Consider the following 21,677-nt stretch of genomic DNA (forward strand, 5'->3'; position numbering starts at 1 on the left):
AAGGAAAAACTGTGGTCAGAAAAAGTGTACAAGCGATAGGGATCACCGCGCCCTAGTCAAGATTGTGAAAAAAACCCCATTCAAAAATGTGGGGAGATTCACAAGGAGTGGACAGCTGCTGGAGTCAGGGCTTCAAGATCCACCACCAAGAGACGCTTGAAAGACATGGGTTTCAACTGCCGCATACCTCGTGTCAAGCCACTGTTGACCAAGAAACAGCGCGAAAAGCGTCTCACCTGGGCTAAGGAAAAAAAGAGCTGGACTGCTGCTGAGTGGTCTAAAGTCATGTTTTCTGACGAAAGCAAATTTTGCATTTCCTTTGGAAATCGAGGTCCCAGAGTCTGGAGGAAGACAGGAGAGGCACAGGATCCACGTTGCCTGAAGTCTAGTGTAAAGTTTCCACCATCAGTGATGGTTTGGGGTGCCATGTCATCTGCTGGTGTCGGTCCACTCTGTTTCCTGAGATCCAGGGTCAACGCAGCCGTCTACCAGCAAGTTTTAGAGCACTTCATGCTTCCTGCTGCTGACCTGCTCTATGGAGATGGAGATTTCAGGTTCCAACAGGACTTGGCGCCTGCACACAGCGCAAAATCTACCCGTGCCTGGTTTACGGACCATGGTATTTCTGTTCTAAATTGGCCAGCCAACTCCCCTGACCTTAGCCCCATAGAAAATCTGTGGGGTATTAATCCCTTTTTTGTATTAGCCTTAAGTAATATTCTAATTTTGTGACACACGGAATTTTGGATTTTCATTTGTTGCCACTTCAAATCATCAAAATTAAATGAAATAAACATTTGAATGCATCAGTCTGTGTGCAATGAATAAATATAATGTACAAGTTACACCTTTTGAATGCAATTACTGAAATAAATCAAGTTTTTCAAAATATTCTAATTTACTGACTTTTACCTGTATATGCATATGGTTTATTATTAAGGTGAATTCTTCAGTGCTGGTCATGTGTTTCAACCATAGCCCTGGGAAGATGTTTTGATTAGGGGTGGGGGGTCAGCACCCCCTAACCTAACCCTTCCCACAGCTATGGTGAAAACTCAAGACCAGAACTGATGAATACTAGCCCTAGGCTTTGGGTCAGCCAATTAATCTATAGACATGTGTCTGCATGTCCTAGACAAGACAACTGGTTCCATGCCTTTTTCATTACATATTGACGTTCAAAATGTCCAATTATGACCACTAAATCATGAGACCAGGCTGCTGGGGCAGAGTTTTTCCTGATCTGGTAGTAGGCATACCTAACCAACTCCGGACCTAAGTTGTAGCGTATGGCATAGTCATAAATCAGCTGTAAAAAATTGCTTTATGTGGGCTATGATGGGACCAGATAATTTTTCTAAAAAGGTACTTATACAATATGGCATCACTATTGTGTTGATTGATTAATTCCAGTCAATAATTTTGGGGAAAAAAGGCCTAGGTAGCCCAGCCATGTCACGACTTCCTCCGAAGCTGCCTCCCCTCCTTGTTCGGGCAGGCTTCGGCGTTCGTCGTCACCGGCCTTCTAGCCACTGCCGCTCCATATCTCATCATTCCATTTGTCTTGTCTTGTCAATTACACACACCTGGTTCATATTCCCCTCATTAGTTTGTGTTTAAGTGTTCCCTCTGCCCCCTTGTCCTTGTGGGTGATTGTTTCATGTGAGATGAGTGTAGCTCGGTGGAAATACCTGTACTTTTTATTGCCGGGGTATATTTTCCCTGTGTGCCTGTATTTGTTCCAGTGCGCCTGTTTTGCGCACTGGACTGTTGACGCTATCTAGCGTAACTTTGTACTATGGAATAAACTCTGTATTCTGTGTTTTACCCTCCTGCGCCTGACTCCTTCAAATCACACTCTCACAAGCCACCCAAAGTGTGAATATAAAGCAAATTTGATCACATTCACATGTTCTAAGAACACAAATAAAAGGGCCTATTTTAGGCTATTAATACATAGCTTAGGCTATAAAAACATGACGTTATGTTTCCCCTGGCTATGCTACCTACAGATGTAGTTGTTATCAGTAGACTACAGTTGATCAGACTGAAACACAGACTAATTGTGCATGTTGACAAATCATGAGGAAATGTAATTAATTTTGTAAAAAATTGTGGCGGGTATGAGCTTCTATATAAAACAGCTCATCACGGTGAATTCACTTATACCCACATTTTCAGTCGCAATTTGCTTTTACCACATGTAATAATTTGCATGATATTGATAAAAATGAAGCTTTGTTTGTAATCTAAGGTAGGTCTACTGTACTTTTATATTCGAATGACTGGGACAAGTTATTTCCTCTTCTGGTGCACATCTTCAGGATACAGTGCCTTCGGAAAGCATTCAAACCCCTTGACTTTTTCCACATTTTGTTACATTACAGCCTTATTCTAAAATTGATTAAATCATGTTTTTATTTCAGAAATCTATACACAATACCCCATAATGACAAAGCGAAAACTGGTTTTTAGATGTTTTTGTAAATTTATTAGAAAAATAATAAAACAGAAATACCTTATTTAATTAAGTATTCAGACCCTTTGCTATGAGACTCGAAATTGAGCTCAGGTACATCCTGTTTCCATTGATCATCCTTGAGATGTTTCAACAACTTCACACACCTGTCTATATAAGGTCCCACAGTTGACAATGCATGTCAGAGCAAAAACCAAGCCATGAGGTCAAAGGAATTGTCCATAGAGCTCCGAGACAGGATTGTGTTGAGGCACAAATCTAGGGAAGGGTACCAAAACATTTCTGCTGCATTGAAGGTCCCCAAGAACACAGTGGCCTCCATCATTGTTAAATGGAAGAAGTTTGGAACCACCAAGACTCTTCTTAGAGCTGGCCGCCCGGCCAAACTGAGCGATCGGGGGAGAAGGGCCTTGGTCAGGGAGGTGACCAAGAACCCGATGGTCACTCTGACAGAGCTCCAGAGTTCCTCTGTGGAGATGGGAGAACCTTCCAGAAGGACAACCATCCCTGCAGCACTCCACCAATCAGGCCTTTATGGTAGAGTGGCCAGACGGAAGCCACTCCTCAGTAAAAGGCACATGACAACCCGCTTGGAGTTTGCCAAAATGCACTCTCAGACCATAAGAAACAAGATTCTCTAGTCTGATGAAACCAAGATTGAACTCTTTGGCCTGAATGCCAAGTGTCACGTCTGGAGGAAACCTGCCACCATCCCTAAGGTGAAGCATGGTGATTGCAGCATCATGCTGTGGGGATGTTTTTCAGCTGCAGGGACTGAGAGACTAGTCAGGATCGAGGCAAAGAACTGAGAGATCCTTGATGAAAACCTGCTCTAGAGTGCTCAGGACCTCAGACTGGGGCGAGGGTTCACCTTCCAACAGGACAACGACCCTAAGCACACAGTCAAGACAGCGCAGGATTGGCTTCGGGACAGGTCTCAATGTCCTGAGTGGCCCAGACAGAGCTCGGACTTGAACCCGATTGAACATCTCTGGAGAGAGCTGAAAAAAGCTGTGCAGCAACACTCCCCATCCAACCTGACAGAGCTTGAGAGGATCTGCAGAGAAGAATGGGAGAAACTCCCCAAATACAGGTCTGCCAAGCTTGTAGCGTCATACCCAAGAAGACATGAGGCTGTAATCGCTGCCAAAGGTACTTCAACAAAGTACTGAGTAAAGGGTCTGAATTTATTTTTAATAAATTAGCAAACATTTATAAAAACCTGTTTTTGCTTTGTCATTATGGGGTATTGTGTGTAGACTGATGAGGGAAATAAAACAATTTAATCAATTTTAGAATAAGACTGTAACGTAACAAAATGTGGAAAAAGTCAAGGGGTCTGAATACTTTCCGAAGGCACTGTAGTCCTCGTTGAGAAAGGTGTAAGTTCCTATCAAGTTCTTGTCTCTTTCCAGAACATCTACCTTGTCCTTGAACCTCAGTAACTTGACCTCTATCGGCCTGGGCCTGTCACCTGGGCCGGTGGTGGGTTTTCCAGTCCTGTGGGCGCGCTCCACCTCAATTTTCCTGTGGTGCATCTTCACTTTCTCCAAGATCATTTTGTTCACTTTGTCCTCCGTCCAGGTCTCATGTGGAGATTCTGCATTCCGTCCACAACAATGTTGTTTCACCTTGATTGTCCCTCAAGATAATCTGATTTCTCTGTCATTGGTATCATTTATTCACATACAGAACTATTGTCTTCTCTCATTGACTTACAGATTGCTGTCATCTTGCCGTTCTCCTGTTTAAACTCATCAAGCTGACCCCGGGGAAATGGCAAACTGTCCTGGACTTCTCTGGTCAGGCCATCCATTATTTTATTAGTTGACTCCACCGGTATTTGGGCAAAACACTTGAAGCTATTTTCTTGTTATTGTAACAACTGCTTGTATAACTATTTTTGTTTGTTTAAAAGATCCTTCACCTGTGATAGAGAGACACCACTGTCCTCAACGGTACTCCCGCCGGCTTTGGTCTTTGTCATTGAAACAACGTAGGTTACACTATTTCTACTCGCAGTTCCAGACAGGGCAGGTCTCAGGGAAGATTTGAAACAACAACAACAAACAGTAGGGATCTAGACTGCCACAAGCCCAGGACAATCCGCTGTCCCATTCACAATGGCCAACCGCGTCACGGGCTGCTTTCAAGCCCTTAAGAAAACCCTGCTAGCTTGATAGGCAGTTAGCTAGCAGCTAGGCTAGATGCTATGCCAATCAGCTCCTCAGACATGGCCTTTGTCGGCAGATCACTGGACAGATAGTAGTGGTCCCAGCAACTGATGCCAACCACGTCACAGGATCCAAACTCAAAATGTAACTAGCTAGTAACTAAACTTTTTCAATAGACTTCCAAAACCCTCCAAAACAACAAACCGAGCTCTCCCTTGTTTCGCGTTCAACAGGAAGTGATCAAGGAAGTAATACTTTTTTCATTGCCAAGGTTAGCAAACTTAGGCATGCCATGCCAACAACAAATTCTGAAACTACACATTCATGCATAACTGACTAAATTATGAAATACAATAATTGTAATTTTGAATTCTGTAAAGTGAGTGTGCAAGAGGTGAAAAAATCAACAATGACAAGCCACCTGTGTCTGACAACTTGTCACTATTTGCCATCTCTTCAATCTAAGCCTACAGAAAAGTGTGTGCCCTCAGGCCTGGAGGGAAGCAAAAGTAATTCCGCTACCCAAAAATAGCAAAGCACCCTTTACTGGCTCAAACAGCTGACCAATCAGCCTGTTACCAACCCTTAGTTAACTTTTGGAAATAATTGTGTTTGACCAGATACAATGCAAACAAATTAACAACAGATTTTCAGCACACTTATAGGTAACAACATGTACAACACTTACACAAATAACTGATTGACTGAGAGAAATTGATAATACAAAGATTGTGGGAGCTGTTTTGTTAGACTTCAGTGCAGCTTTTGACATTATCGATCATAATCTGCTGCTGGAAAAACGTATGTGTTTTGGCTTTACATTCCCTGCTATATTGTAGATAGAGAGTAACGTATCTAAAAGAACATAGAAGGTGTTCTTTATTGGACGCCTCTCCAACATAATCCAGGTAGAGTCAGGCATTCCCCAGGGCAGCTGTCTAGGCCCTTTATTTTTTCAGTCTTTACTAATGATCTGCCACTGGCTCTGAGTAAAGCCTGTGTGTCTATGATTGCTGATGACTCAACACTATACACATCAGCTACCACAGCAAGTGAAATCACTGCAACACTTAACAAAGAGCTGCAGTCAGTTTCGAAGAAATAAGTTAGTCCTAAATATTTCAAAGACTAAAAGCATTGTATTTGGGACAAATCATTCACTAAACCCCAAACCTCAACAAAATCTTGTAATTAATAATGTGGAAATTTAGCAAGTTGAGGAGACTAAACTGCTTGGAGTAACCCTGGATTGTAAACTGTCATGTTCAAAATATATTAATGCAACAGTAGCTAGAATAGGGAGAGGTCTGTCCAGCACGGCTGGCCCTTAAATGTAGACGGAGAGCTAACATTAAAAATATGCATGTCAAGCTCTCCTGGCTTAAAGTAGAGGAGAGATTGACTTCATCACTACTTGTATTTGTGAGAGGTATTAACATGTTGAATGCACCAAGCTGTCTGTTTAAACTACTAACACACAGCTCGGGAGGCACACAGTACTATATAGAACCATGACTACATAGAACTCTATTCCACATCAAGTAAGTCACGGAAGCAGTAAAATTAGATTTAAAAAAAAAAGAAGATAAAAATACACCTTATGAAACAGTGGGGACTGCGAAGAGACACACACACAGGCACAGACGATGCATTCACATACACATAATAACATACTGTATGCGCTATACACACATGTACACATGGATTTTGTGTTCTAGATATGTGGTGGTAGAGTAGTGGCCTGAGGGCACACACTTAATATGTTGTGAAATGTATTGTAATGTTTTTTAAATTGTATAACTACCTTAATTTGTCTGGACACCAGGAACATTAGCTGCTGCCTTGGTAGCAGCTAATGGCGATCCATAATAAATACAAATACAAATATGTGTGTGTTTTGATTTTCCGTGGCAATTCTGTGTCTGTACGGTTAACCTCAAAGTACAGATTTCTGGTAGACATCATTCTGGGTGGATGGGGTGAATTACATAATTTGATTTAAAGTGCTATAAATATCGAATTTACTTTTGTAAAAGACAAAGAACAAAATGTACATTGTGGACCCAGAGGATAGCACTTGAAAGTATTAATTAAAACACTTGTTTCCAAAGCTGTCCTCAAAAAGTGCTACATAAACGCTATACATTATTGTTTTCACCTGTTGCTCAACACAAGCTCCTACCAGCTCTCCAGTGGAATGTGAATGGTGTTGGTTTCTCCCTGCCACAGCTGGAAGCCCCCAGGTCTCTGCCAGTTTACACTCCTCTTACACATCCAAGAATGGGCTCCTACTGGAATGTCAGCCTGGGAGAGCAGAGGAAAACTTCCCAGCAAGCCAAAATTGGTTCTGTGAAAGTTCCCAGAACATTCATTAGGTTGCGGCAAATGTTCTCATAACACAAAAACTGTCCATTTGTGCTCATGATTATACTTTTTTTCCACTTGACGTTGCAAGAAAATATATGTGCATATGTTCTGACATATATCCATAGTTTGGATCATAATTTAAGGATTTCAGTACAAAGGGAAATACACCAGAAACATTAGGATTCTGGTGGCGCAGCAGACTAAGTTGCCTACTGGGCTTGAAGATGGCAGAAAACAGTTTCAAATCTGCTTGATTACCATTCTTTAAAAAAGCTGTAGCTACAGGTAACTGCCAAAAATAATTGAAACATTTGAGTAAATGAGGGATACAAAGTATATTGAAAGCAGGTGCTTCCACACAGGTGCACTCCGAATTAATTAAGCAATTAAAATCCCATCATGCTTACGGTCATGTATAAAATGCTGTACAAGCCATTATGTTGGCTACCATGGCTATGCCCCCATAGGATGACAATGCCCCCATTCACAGGGCACGAGTGTTCACAACCCAATTGAACACTTATGGGAGATTCTGGAGTGGCGCCAGAGACAGCGTTTTACATCACCATCAACAAAACACCAAATGATGGAATTTCTCTAGGAAGAATGGTGTCGCATCCCTTCAATACATTTCCAGACACTTGTACAATCTACAGTGCATTTGGAAAGTATTCAGACCTGTCACGCCCTGGCTCTGGGGACTTTTATATGTTGAGCCAGGGTGTTAGTTTCTGTGTTAGTTTCTGGGTGTTAGGTTCTATGTTTCGTTTTCTATGTTCTTGTTCTAGTTTATGTGTTTCTATGTTGGCCGGGGTGGTTCCCAATTAGAGACAGCTGTGGCTCGTTGTCTCTGATTGGGAACCATACTTAGGCAGCCTGTTGTGCACTTGTCTTTTGTGGGATCTTGTTCCGTGTAGGTTTGTGTTTATGACCGAGGACTTCACGTTTCATTTTGTTGTTTTGTTGCTGTGTGTAAGTACTCAATAAAAGATGTCCGCATTGTCGTTTGTCTTTTATCGGTATATGTTGTGCTTAGTGTAGTTTACGCGTTGCGCGTACTCTTTGCCTCCTGTGTGTTCGAGGCCATTTATTTTGGATTGTCTTTGAGTCTCAGTAAAGTCTTTTTGACTTATCCGCTGTGTCCTGCGCCTGACTTCACCACCACATCCACAAATATACCGTGACAGAAGATCCCACCATACAAGGACCAAGCAGCGTGTGCAGGAGCAAACGCCGGGTAAGGAGCTGGAGAGGTTGGCGATGGCCCAGGTGGGCCAATGGTGGTCCTGGGAGGATATGTTCGCGGGCAAAGGGCCATGGGCTAAAGTTAAAGCCCTGGCGAGAGAGGAGGTACAGCGCCAACAGTGTCGTCGTCGGACAGGCGAGAGGCAACCACAATACATTTTTTTGGGGGGGCACATGGCATGGACGACGGGGCTGCTGGAGGCAGCTACAGGGCGAGATTGTGGACTAGGAGAGAAGGCCACCAGGTTACGGGGTCCATTGGTCATTAGAGGGAAGGAGAGTGTAGAGGCACGGCGAGAGGTACTGGGGTGTGTTACCAGTCCGGTCCGGCCCGTTCCTGATCCCCGCACAAGGCCAGTGGTGTGTGTTCCCAGTACGGTCCGGCCTGTTCCTGTCCCTCGCACCAAGCCTGTGATGCGCGTCGCCAGCCCGGCCCGGCCTGTTCCTGCCCCTCGCACCAAGCCTGTGGTGCGCGTCGCCAGCCCGGCCCGGCCTGTTCCTGCCCCTCGCACCAAGCCTGGGGTGCGCGTCGCCAGCCCGGCCCGGCCTGTTCCTGCCCCTCGCACCAAGCCTGGGGTGCGCGTCGCCAGCCCGGCCCGGCCTGTTCCTGCCCCTCGCACCAAGCCTAGGGTGCGCATCGCCAGCCCGGCCCGGCCTGTTCCTGCCCCTCGCACCAAGCCTGTGGTGCGCGTCGCCAGCCCGGTCCGGCCTGTTCCTGCTCCCCGCACCAAGCCAGTGGTGCGCGTCGCCAGCCTGGTCCGGCCTGTTCCTGCTCCCGCACCAAGCCAGTGGTGCGCGTCGCCAGCCCGGGTCCGGCCTGTTCCTGCTCCCCGCACCAAGCCAGTGGTGCGCGTCGTCAGCTCGGTCCGGCCCGTTCCTGCTCCCCGCACCAAGCCAGTGGTGCGTGTCATCAGCCCGGTCCGGCCCGTTCCTGCTCCCCGCACCAAGCCAGTGGTGCGCGTCGTCAGCCCGGTCCGGCCCATTCCTGCTCCCCGCACCAAGCCTGTGGTGCGCGTCGTCAGTCCGGCACAGCCCGTGCCTGTTTCACTGGTGCCTGGTCAGGTACCGGTCAGCTGCTCCACACCGGAGCCTAAGCAATCCGCTCCACCGATGTCCAGTCCAGCTCCAGCCAGCGGGACCAGACCAGGGGCGCTACGGGGGGTTAGTTAGAGGGTGGTGGTCACGCCCGGAGCCGGATCCGCCTCCGAGGCGGAATTGCCCACCCGGCCCCTCCCCTGTTGGGTTTAGTTGGCGCGGTCTCAGTCCGCGCCTTTGGGGGGGGGGGTACTGTCACGACCTGGCTCTGGGGACTTTTATATGTTGAGCCAGGGTGTTAGTTTATATGTGTTAGTTTCTGGGTGTTAGGTTCTATGTTTCGTTTTCTATGTTCTTGTTCTAGTTTATGTGTTTCTATGTTGGCCGGGTTGGTTCCCAATTAGAGACAGCTGTGGCTCGTTGTCTCTGATTGGGAACCATACTTAGGCAGCCTGTTGTGCACTTGTCTTTTGTGGGATCTTGTTCCGTGTAGGTTTGTGACTATGACCGAGGACTTCACGTTTCGTTTTGTTGTTTTGTTGCTGTGTGTAAGTACTCAATAAAAGATGTAAGCATTTCACGCTGCGCCTTGGTCCAATCATTACGACGATCGTGACAAGACCCCTTGACTTTTTCCACATTTTGTTACGTTACAGCCTTATTCTAAAATGGATTTTTTTTTAAATTTCCCTCATCAATCTTCACACAATACCCCATAATGACAAAGCGAAAACAGGTTTTTAGACATTTTTGCACATAAAAAAATAATATATATACCTTATTTACATATGTATTCAAACCCTTTGCTATGAGACTCGAAATTGAGCTCAGGTGCATCCTGTTTCCATTGATCATCCTTGAGATGAAACCAAGCCATGAGGTCGAAGGAATTGTCTGTAGAGCCCCAAGACAGGATTGTGTAGAGGCACAGATCTGGGGAAGGGTACCAACAATTTTCTGCAGCATTGAAGGTCCCCAAGAAGACAGTGGCCTCCATCATTCTTACATGGAAGAAGTTTGGAACCACCAAGACTCTTCCTAGAGCTGGCCGTCCGGCCAAACTGAGCAATCAGGGGAGAAGGGCCTTGGTCAGGGATGTGACCAAAAACCCGATGGTCACTCTGACATGGGAGAACCTTCCAGAAGGACAATCATCCCAGTAGCACTCCACCAATCAGGCCTTTATCGTAGAGTGGCCAGATGGAAGCCACTCCTCAGTAAAAGACACATGACAGCCCGCTTGGAGTTGGCCAAAAGGCACCTAAAGGACTCCGACCATGAGAAAATATATTATCTGGTCTGATGAAACCAAGATTGAACTCTTTGGCCTGAATGCCAAGCATCACGTCTGGAGGAAACCTGGCACCATCACTAATGTGAAGGATGGTGGTGGCAGCGTCATGCTGTAGGGATGTTTTTCAGCGGCAGGGACTGGGAGACTGGTCAGGATCGAGGAAAAGATGAACGGTGTAAAGTACAGAGAGATCCTTGATGAAAACCTGTTCCAGAGCGCTCAGGACCTCAGACTGAGGAAAAGGTTCCCCTTCCAACAGGACAATGACCCAAGCACATAGCCAAGACAACACAGGAGTGGCTTCGGGACAAGTCTCTGACTGTCCTTGAGTGGCCCAGCCAGAGCCCGGACTTGAACCCGATCGAACATCTCTGGAGAGACCTGAAAAAAGCTGTGCAACGACGCTCCCCATCCAACCTGACAGAGCTTGAGAGGATGAAAACAAACTTTATTTGTCACATGTTCCGAATTCAACAGGTGTAGACCTTACTGTGAAAAGCTTACTTACAAGCCAACAATGCAGTTCAAGAAAAAGTTAAGTTAATATTTACCAAATAAACTAAAGTGAAAATTAATAAAGAGTAACACAATAAAATAACAATAACGAGGCTATATACAGGGGGTACCGGTACAGAGTCAATGTGCAGGGGTACAGGTTAGTCGAGGTAATTTGTACATGTAGGTAGGGGTAAAGTGACTATACATAGATAATAGACAGTGGGTAGCAGCAGTGTAAAAACGAATGGAGGGGGGCTATCAATGTAAATAGTCCGGATGGCCATTTGATTTATTGTTCAGCAGTCTAATGGCTTGGGGGTAGAAGCTGTTAAGGAGCCTTTTGGTCCTAGACTTGGCACTCCGGTACCGCTTGCCATGCGGTAGCAGAGAGAACAGTCTATGACTTGGGTGACTGGAGTCTTTAACAATATGTTGTGCTTTCCTCTGACACCGCGTAGTATATAGGTCCTGGATGGCAGGAAACCTGGCCCCAGTGATGTACTGGGCCGTACACACTACCCTCTGTAACGCCTACGGTCAGATGCCGAGCAGTTGCCATACCAGGCGGTGATGCAACCGGTCAGGATGCTGTCCATGGTGCAGCTGTATAACTTTTTGAGGATCTGGGGAGCCATGCCAAATATTTTCAGTCTCCTGAGGGTCAAAAGGTGTTGTCGTGCCCTCTTCACGACTGTCTTGGTGTGTTTGGAACGTGATAGTTTGTTGGTGTTGTGGACACGAAGGACCTTGAAGCTCTCTACCCGCTCCACTACAGCCCGTCTATGTTATTGGGGGCCTGTTCGGCCCGCCTTTTCCTGTAGTCCACAATACGGTCCTTTGTCATGCTCACATTGAGGGAGAGGTTGTTGTCCAGGCACCACACTGCCAGATCTCTGACCTCCTCCCTGTAGGCAGCCTCATCGTTGTCGGTGATCAGGCCTACCATATCTGTAGAGAAGAATGGGAGAAACTCCCCAAATACAGGTGTGCCAAGCTTGTAGCGTCATACCCAAGAAGACTTGAGGCTGTAATCGCTGCCAAAGGTGCTTCAACAAAGTACTGAGTAAAGGATCTGAATACCTATGTAAATGTGATATTTCTTTTTTGTATTTGTAAATTAGCATACTTTTTTTTTGTGGCTTTTTCATTTGGGGTATTGTGTGTAGATTGATGAGGAATAAAACAATTTCATCCATTTTAGAATAAGGCTGTAACGTAACAAAATGTGGAAAAAGTCAAGGGGTCTGAATACTTTCCTAAGGCACTGTAATAGCCTCCACTATCCAATGGCATAGCCATTTCCGAATGCACTGTATACCGAGGTGCATTGATGCTGTTCTGGCTCGTGGTGGCCCAACGCCCTATTAAGACACTTTATGTGTGTGTTTCCTTTATTTTGGCAGTTACCTGTATGTTTTGACAATACCCTAATAATATATAACAATATAAGAAGATTGAAATGTAATTTGATTAAAAGTTTGAGAACTTCATATAATAATATTACATTACACATCAATATTAGCAGAACATTGCAGCAATGTTTTCAGAACTACTCCCATTATCGTTGAAATATGTTTTTAGAACAATTCTGGATCATCATGTCATAACCTTGCAGGAATGTTTCTTGTTTGGTCTTATAGTTGTTAGTAGTAACATCTCCATCAACATTAGCTGAATATTCCAGGAATGTTTTTTTAGAAAAACTTCAATTGCTCCAACATTGTTTTGCTGAAGTATATTCAGGGAATGTTATTGGAACCATCATGTCATAATGTCACACTATAACTTTGTGACCATTGTAGGAATATTCCCTGTTTGTTATTATGGGTGTTTTAAATCACATATCCATCAACATTAATAGAAAGTTCCTGTAATGTTTCCTCAGAACCACTTCCATTGGTAGCACATTTTGTTGAGGCAGTATGTTCTAAGAACATTACCTGAACATTGTGTTATTAGATTCCCTGGCAACCTAATGAGAACCTAAGGGGAATGTTGTGTGGTAGTTTTTACAGATGCTGTGGACAATATTTTTGTGAACTTTATATAATTTCTAACATTTTCTTAGGGGGAAAAATGTGGTGATCAAATTTTTTTTTTTTGTGGGACGTTATCATCCTATTGTTAGCACAAACCATAACTAGAACTCAATGGGAATGTTCCATTTTTGTATCAACCCATACAAAAATGTCCATGAATTATAATCCACATAGTAATTCACGTTTCATGTTGCTGCAGGATTATTCACCTGCTGTGAGAAATTTGTCAAATTAAGATCCTATACCTGGGTAGCTGTCTCGGATGACATCTCCATTCATATTAGTGGAACGTTCCAGTAATGTTTTCTCAGATCCAATTTAATTAAATCCAGACATGATTGCTGAAGAATGTTTAGGGAACGTTAATGGAATAATCATTTCACAACGTCACAATATAACTTTATGAGAGCATTGTGGGAATTTGTTGTTATGGGTGTTTTTAAATACATCTCCATCAACATTAGCAGAAAGTTCCCATAATGTTTTCTGAGAACATTTTCTTACTATCACATTTTGTTGCGACAGTATGTTCTAAAAACATGACTGGTACATTGTGTCATTACCTGGAAACCTGATGAGAACATTTGGGGAATGTTCTGTGGTGGTTGATACAGATGTTGTGCACAACATGTTAGTGAAAGTTAGGAGAACATTCAAAGAATATTTATATATATATTTCTTTACAATTCACATTTTTTAAAAACATTTTTATTTATTTTAATGTTTTTGGGATGTTATCATCCTAATGTTAGATAAAACCCTAACTAGAACTTAATGGGAATCTTGGGTAATGCTGTGTTAGTACTCCAAGGAAAATAAGGTAGGAAGGAAGGGTAAAGGAGAGGAAGAACATTGAAGGAATGGTGGAAAGAAGTTATATACTGACAAAGATGCACCTAGGCCAGACAGCATGGAGCTACTGAACACTTACTCTCTGACTCTACTGACTATGTCAGTGGTCATAGTTGATTATGGTTCTCCATGACACATCTTTACCCAGAAATACATCCTTCTTTTGGGAAAGATGATAGATCTAATGAATTGAACAGGAAGAGGGGGTGGGGACTCATCAAAGAATGTCCTGATTAGGAAATGTTCCAGTGTTTTTGCAATTCGGGTACTTCTCAGCTTTTAAAGGAATTTGTACATCCCACTCCCACTCCTTAGTTTTTGTGTTATTTAGAAATAGAACCAGTCTGAAATCTCTATGACCCTATGACCTCCTCCCTACTGAGGGAGTGAGAGAAGTGGGTGCTGACAAATTCCTTTAAAAAAAAAACAGCTGGGGAAAGTACACTAACCATATTAACATCTGAAAAATGTTGGTCAGGATACTGCACGACTATACTGCACTTGCATTTGTGTCTGAATAAATTTCTCTGAACATACCATGAAATGTTCCAAAAAGACTGCAACAACAAGAGTTATATTTCGAATACTTGTTCCTGTTAGGCGTACTGCTGCTAGGTAGCTCTCTCTCTGCTCTCTCCCTCCCCTCTGTCTGTCCTTGATTGCAGGAGTGAAGTCTGGTGTGCGGGAGTCAGGGTTCCAGCTGCAGCTCATTCACCATAATCACCTCAGCCTTTAAGACCCGGTCAAACTTGCCACTCATCGTCAGATCATAGTCAAGACTACCATATTATTGGAACCTGACTCCTGCCTCCGCTTCACTCCTGCCACCACCATCCTGCTTACCACTACCGGACCTTCCTTTTGGACTCACCACGGACACTAGGACGTTACGGTACCACTCCTGCTCTGAACCTGGATCTGTTACACTCCCTGTTAACCTGGACTTGCTCTTCCCCTATTATTGGAAACCTGGACTAATTGAACTTTTGTAAATAAACCTGTTAAACCTTCTCTGGCTCGGTGTAGTTGTCTGCATTTGGGTTCATATCTAGTTAAATCGTGACAGTATGATCTGACCAACATGAACCCAGCAGACAGTAGCTCAGATACCACCCCAGAGTGCACTCAGATTCGGACTGCCATAGCCAATCAGGGCATTTTACTTGGCCAACATGATACCTTGTTTAAGACTATTTCTGAGAACAGTCAGGTGCTGCTTAATCAGGTTCAATTACTCACCAATCAAGTGTCTGCCCTTACTACTCAAGTTAATAATGCACCCCTCGTGCATGGCATACAAACTGCTCCTTCTCCTGCTCTGCCTGTTTTTCTTGCCCCTCCAGCCCAGATCAGAGAGCCTTTTGTTCCTGCTCCAGAGCGCTATGACGGGAACATGGGAACCTGTGGTGATTTTTTGACTCAGTGCTCGTTGGTGTTTGAACAACAGCCCCTCACCTACGCCTCCGAAAGAGCCCGTATTGCCTACCTTATCAACTCTACTAGCGGTTCCGCTCGTTCCTGGGGATCCGCGGTCTGGGAGAGCCAGTCGGACATTTGCAACGCTTACGTTGCCTTCACCACTGAGATGAGGAAGGTTTTCGACCACCCCATACGGGGCAAGGAGGCTGCTAAACGTTTGTTGTCTCTTCGGCAGGGGTCTCGCAGTGTGGCGGAGATGGCAGTGGAGTTTCGAACTTTAGCGGCAGTGAGTGGTTGGAATGACGAGGCATTACAAGGAGTGTTCATTAATGCTTTGGCTGAGACCTTGAAAGATGAATTGGTGTCATATGATGAATCGCCTACGCTGGATAATCTTATTTCACTCACCATCAGGTTGGATAATCGGATTCGGGAGCGCCGCCGGGAGAGGAGTGGTAGTTCCAAGCAACCTGTGTGTCGTCAACCAACTCCTCCCCGCCTCTTCCCTAAGGAGAGGGCCGAGTCTTCCCGAGTCGATACTAGGAGCACTGAATCCGAAGCCATGGAGGTGGGTCGTGCACGGTTGTCCTCAGAGGAGCGGGCACGTCGTATTCAGGCTCGGGTCTGCCTGTATTGTGGAGAAGCTGGTCATTTCGTTCCTTCCTGCCCAGTTCGTCCGGGGAAAAGGGCCGGCTCATCATTAATGGGAGAAGTTTTGGTGAGCCGAGCAGCGAATTCTTCCTCTTCTCCCCGCATTCTGCTCCAGGCATCCCTCCAGTGGCAGTCCCAGGATTTCCCTGTTAGTGCGCTGGTTGACTCTGGTGCCGATGAAAGCTTTTTGGATCGAGAGTTGGCTCAACAAATGGATTTAGAGACTGTACCTATGGACCATCCGCTGCAGGCTAAGGGTCTAAATGGACAACTGTTGACCCGTATTACTCATCAGACTGTGCCTGTTTGTCTCAGAGTGTCGGGTAATCATCAGGAGAACATTCAGTTTCACATCATTGACTGCCCCCAGACTCCCCTGGTCCTTGGTATCCCCTGGCTCATAAGACACAATCCACACATTGATTGGGTGACAGGTAGAATTGTTTCATGGAGCACATTTTGTCATGTGACTTGTTTGTGTTCTGCTCAGACCCCTGCCAGCACTGTGCCTCAACCTCCACTGGAGTCCATGGATCTCTCTGCTGTCCCTGACGTGTATCATGACCTGGCATCCGTTTTCTGCAAACACAGAGCTACTTCTCTTCCTCCTCACCGGCCTTACGACTGCGCCATTGACCTCCAGCCAGGAGCCCCTCTCCCCAGCAGTCGCCTGTACAATCTCTCCCGCCCGGAGACGGAGGCTATGGAGAACTACATTCGGGACTCCTTGGCGGCAGGTATTATTCGTCCTTCCTCGTCACCTGTAGGAGCAGGATTCTTTTTGTTGGAAAGAAGGATAAGACCCTCAGACCCTGTATTGATTTCCGTGGACTTAACAACATCACCATTAAGAACAAATATTCTCTGCCTTTAATTAATTCTGCTTTTCCCCTCCTACATGGTGCAACTATCTTTACCAAACTGGATCTACGAAATGCGTATCACCTGGTGCGCATTCGTAAAGGTGATGAATGGAAGACTGCCTTCAACACACCCTTGGGACATTTTGAGTATCTGGTCATGCCTTTTGGGTTGTCTAATGCCTCTGCTGTTTTTCAGGCACTAGTGAACGATGTCCTTCGGGACATGTTGAATCGTTTTGTTTTTGTCTATCTGGATGATATCCTGATTTTCTCTGAGTCCTCCCAGGAACATGAACTGCATGTGCGCCAGGTGTTGCAAAGGTTGTTGGAGAACAAGCTATTTGTGAAGATGGAGAAATGTGAGTTTCATGTGTCTGAGACCTCTTTTTTGGGTTACATAACAGCTCAGGGGGAGTTGCGGATGTACCCAGCTAAGATCTCTGCTGTCACGGACTGGCCAGCCCCATCCACCCGCAAATAACTTCAACGATTCCTGGGGTTTGCGAACTTCCACAGGAGGTTCATCAAGGACTACAGCCGCATTGCGGCGCCACTCACCGCTCTCACCTCCATCTCACGACCGTTCGCTTGGAATGAAGGGGCCGAATCAGCGTTCGAAGAACTGAAACATCGCTTCGCCTCGGCTCCCATTCTGATGCAGCCGGACCCCGACCGCCAGTTTGTCGTAGAGGTGGATGCATCCGACACTGGGGTAGGTGCGGTGTTGTCACAACGTTCTCCTGAAGATAACAAACTGCATCCCTGTGCTTTTCTTTCAAGGAAACTTTCTCAGGCAGAGAGGAATTATGATGTTGGCAATCGTGAACTGCTCGCCGTTAAGCTGGCTCTCGAGGAGTGGCGGCATTGGTTGGAGGGGGCGGAACAACCCTTCATCGTTTGGATGGATCATAAGAATCTGGCATACATCCAGTCAGCGAAGCAGCTCAACCCCCGTCAAGCCAGGTGGGCACTATTTTTTGGGAGATTCAATTTTTCTCTGTCTTACCGTCCTGGGTCACGCAACGTCAAGCCTGATGCCCTGTCTCGTGTTCATTCGGCTGTTGATACTGGTAGTAACCCTGAACCCATCTTGCCTCCTACCTGCAGTATTGCGGCCATCACATGTGACATCGAGGGGATTGTTAGACAGGCTCAACATCATCAAGCTGACCCTGGGAGGGGTCCTCCCTAACGGTTGTTTGTCCCTGAGGCTGTTCGCTCCCAGGTACTTCAGTGGGCTCACTCGTCTCCCCTTACCTGTCACCCTGGAGTTACGCGGACCCTTGACTTTGTGCGACGGAAGTTCTGGTGGCCCAGGATGGAGGCGGACACTCGAGCCTTCATTGCTGCTTGTACGGTATGTGCACAAAGTAAAAACTCCACCCAGGCCAGCGCTGGTCATCTACGACCTCTGCCAATACCCAGCCGGCCCTGGTCGCACATTGCCATGGATTTTGTCACTGGACTTCCCCCCTCGTCCGGAAAGACTGTCATTTTTACTGTGATTGATCGTTTTTCTAAGTTCGCTCATTTTTTGGCTCTACCTAAACTGCCCACGGCCAGAGAGACGGCTGATATTTTGGTTGAACATGTGTTCCGCTCTCATGGTTTACCCTCTGATATTGTCTCTGACAGGGGTCCCCAGTTTGTCTCCCAGGTATGGAAGGCGTTCTGTAAAGCTTTGGGCATCACATCCAGCCTGTCCTCGGGATATCATCCCCAGACCAACGGGCAAGCCGAGAGAGCGAACCAGGAGATGGAGACCGCTCTCCGCTGTGTCACAGGGTCTAACCCTGGGTCATGGAGCTCCATGCTCCCCTGGGTGGAATATGCTCATAACACCTTGACTAACGCTTCCTCTGGTTTGTCTCCCTTTCTGTGTGCTCTGGGTTATCAACCTCCCCTGTTCCCTTCTCAAGAGAGGGAACTGGCGGTACCCTCGGTGCAGTCCCACATGCGCCGCTGCTTCAAGGTCTGGAGGAAGGCCAGGGTAGCTCTGTCCCGAGCTTCGTCATACATGCAAAGGCAAGCCAACCGTCACCGGTCCCAGGCTCCCGGTTACTCTCCTGGTCAAGAGGTATGGCTTAAGTCACGTGATCTTCCATTGAAAGTGGAGTCTAAGAAGATGGCGCCGCGTTTTATAGGACCGTTCAAGATACTGTCTATTGTTAACCCCTGCGCAGTTAAGCTACAGCTTCCTGCCTCCCCTACGGGTTCATTCCACTTTTCATGTTTCACAGATTAAGCCTGTGTCTGTTAGCCCTCTGTGCCCGCCCTCTCGTCCCCCTCCTCCGCCCAGGATCGTGGGTGGGGTCCTGTCTACACTGTCCGGCGACTTCTGGATGTTCGCTGCCGGGTCGTGGTTTCCAGTACCTGGTGGATTGGGAGGGTTATGGTCCTGAGGAACGTTCCTGGGTGCCCAGGAGCTTCATTGTGGATCCTGCTCTGGTCCATGAATTTCATAGGTTACATCCCGATAAACCCTGTCGGCCGCCAGGTGGCATCCGTAGAGGGGGGGGTACTGTTAGGCCTACTGCTGCTAGGTAGCTCTCTCTCTGCTCTCTCCCTCCCCCTCTGTCTGTCCTTGATTGCAGGAGTGAAGTCTGGTGTGCGGGAGTCAGGGTTCCAGCTGCAGCTCATTCACCATAATCACCTCAGCCTTTAAGACCCGGTCAAACTTGCCACTCATCGTCAGATCATAGTCAAGACTACCATATTATTGGAACCTGACTCCTGCCTCCACTTCACTCCTGCCACCACCATCCTGCTTACCACTACCGGACCTTCCTTTTGGACTCACCACGGACACTAGGACGTTACGGTACCACTCCTGCTCTGAACCTGGATCTGTTACCCTCCCTGTTAACCTGGACTTGCTCTTCCCCTATTATTGGAAACCTGAACAAATTGAACTTTTGTAAATAAACCTGTTAAACCTTCTCTGGCTCGGTGTAGTTGTCTGCATTTGGGTTCATATCTAGTTAAATCGTGACAGTTCCGATGTGTCACTTATGGGCAGTGCTTAATTTATAAATCGTGGGGAGCTCTGAGGTACTGGAACGCATGGAAGAAAAAAAAACTTTCATTATGGGGGTTCCATCTGTGCCAATACAGTGTCTAATTTATTGCATAATGCATTTGCTGATGTCTATTGTTATGTAGTTTGCTATTCACCATTCACAGGTTGATGTCGATTGCTATTAAAGATGTGTACATACAGTGCATTCGGAAAGTATTCAGACCCCTTTAAGTTTTCCACATTTTGTTAAGATACAGCCTTATTCTAAAATTGATTAAATTGTTGTTGTTTTTTCCTCAATCTACAAACAATACCCCATAATGACAAAGCAAAAACAGATTTTTAGAAATGTTTGCACATGTATTAAAAAACAACAACTGAAATATCACATTTACATACAGTGAAGGAAAAAAATATTTGATCCCCTGCTGATTTTGTACGTTTGCCCACTGACAAACACATGATCAGTCTATAATTTTAATGGTAGATTTATTTGAACAGTGAGAGACAGAATAACAACAACAAAAATCCAGAAAAACGCATGTCAAGAATGTTATGAATTGATTTGCATTTTAATGAGGGATATAAATATTTGACCCCTCTGCAAAACATGATTTAGTACTTGGTGGCAAAAACCTTGTTGGCAATCACAGAGGTCAGACGTTTCTTGTAGTTGGCCACCAGGTTTGCACACATCTCAGGAGGGATTTTGTTCCACTCCTCTTTGCAGATCTTCTCCAAGTCATTAAGGTTTCGAGGCTGACGTTTGGCAACTCGAACCTTCAGCTCCTTCCACAGATTTTCTATTAAGGTCTGGAGACTGGCTAGGCCACTCCAGGACCTTAATGTGCGTCTTCTTGAGCCACTCCTTTGTTGCCGTGTGTTTTGGGTCATTGTCATGCTGGAATACCCATCCACGACCCATTTTCAATGCCCTGGCTGAGGGAAGGAGGTTCTCACCCAAGATTTGACGGTACATGGCCCCGTCCATCGTCCCTTTGATGCGGTGAAGTTGTCCTGTCCCCTTAGCAGAAAAACACCCCCAAAGCATAATGTTTCCACCTCCATGTTTGACAGTGGGGATGGTGTTCTTGGGGTCATAGGCAGCATTCCTCCTACTCCAAACACGGCGAGTTGAGTTGATGCCAAAGAGCTTGATTTTGGTCTCATCTGACCACAACACTTTCACCCAGTTCTCCTCTGAATCATTCAGATGTTCATTGGCAAACTTCAGACGGCCCTGTATATGTGCTTTCTTGAGCAGGGGGACCTTGCGGGCGCTACAGGATTTCAGTCCTTCACGGCGTAGTGTGTTACCAATTGTTTTCTTGGTGACTATGGTCCCAGCTGCCTTGATATCATTGACAAGATCCTCCCGTGTAGTTCTGGGCTGATTCCTCACCGTTCTCATAATCATTGCAACTCCACGAGGTGAGCCCCAGGCCGAGGGAGATTGACAGTTTTTATTTATGTTTCTTCCATTTGCGAATAATCACACCAACTGTTGTCACCTTCTCACCAAGCTGCTTGGCGATGGTCTTGTAGCCCATTCCAGCCTTGTGTAGGTCTACAATCTTGTCCCTGACATCCTTGGAGAGCTCTTTGGTCTTGGCCATGGTGGAGAGTTTGGAATCTGATTGATTGATTGCTTCTATGGAAAGGTGTCTTTTATACATGTAACAAACAGAGATTAGGAGCACTCCCTTTAAGAGTGTGCTCCTAATCTCAGCTCGTTACCTGTA

Source organism: Coregonus clupeaformis, chromosome 10, assembly GCF_020615455.1.
Source record: "Coregonus clupeaformis isolate EN_2021a chromosome 10, ASM2061545v1, whole genome shotgun sequence".
NCBI classification, from domain to species: Eukaryota; Metazoa; Chordata; class Actinopteri; order Salmoniformes; family Salmonidae; genus Coregonus; species Coregonus clupeaformis.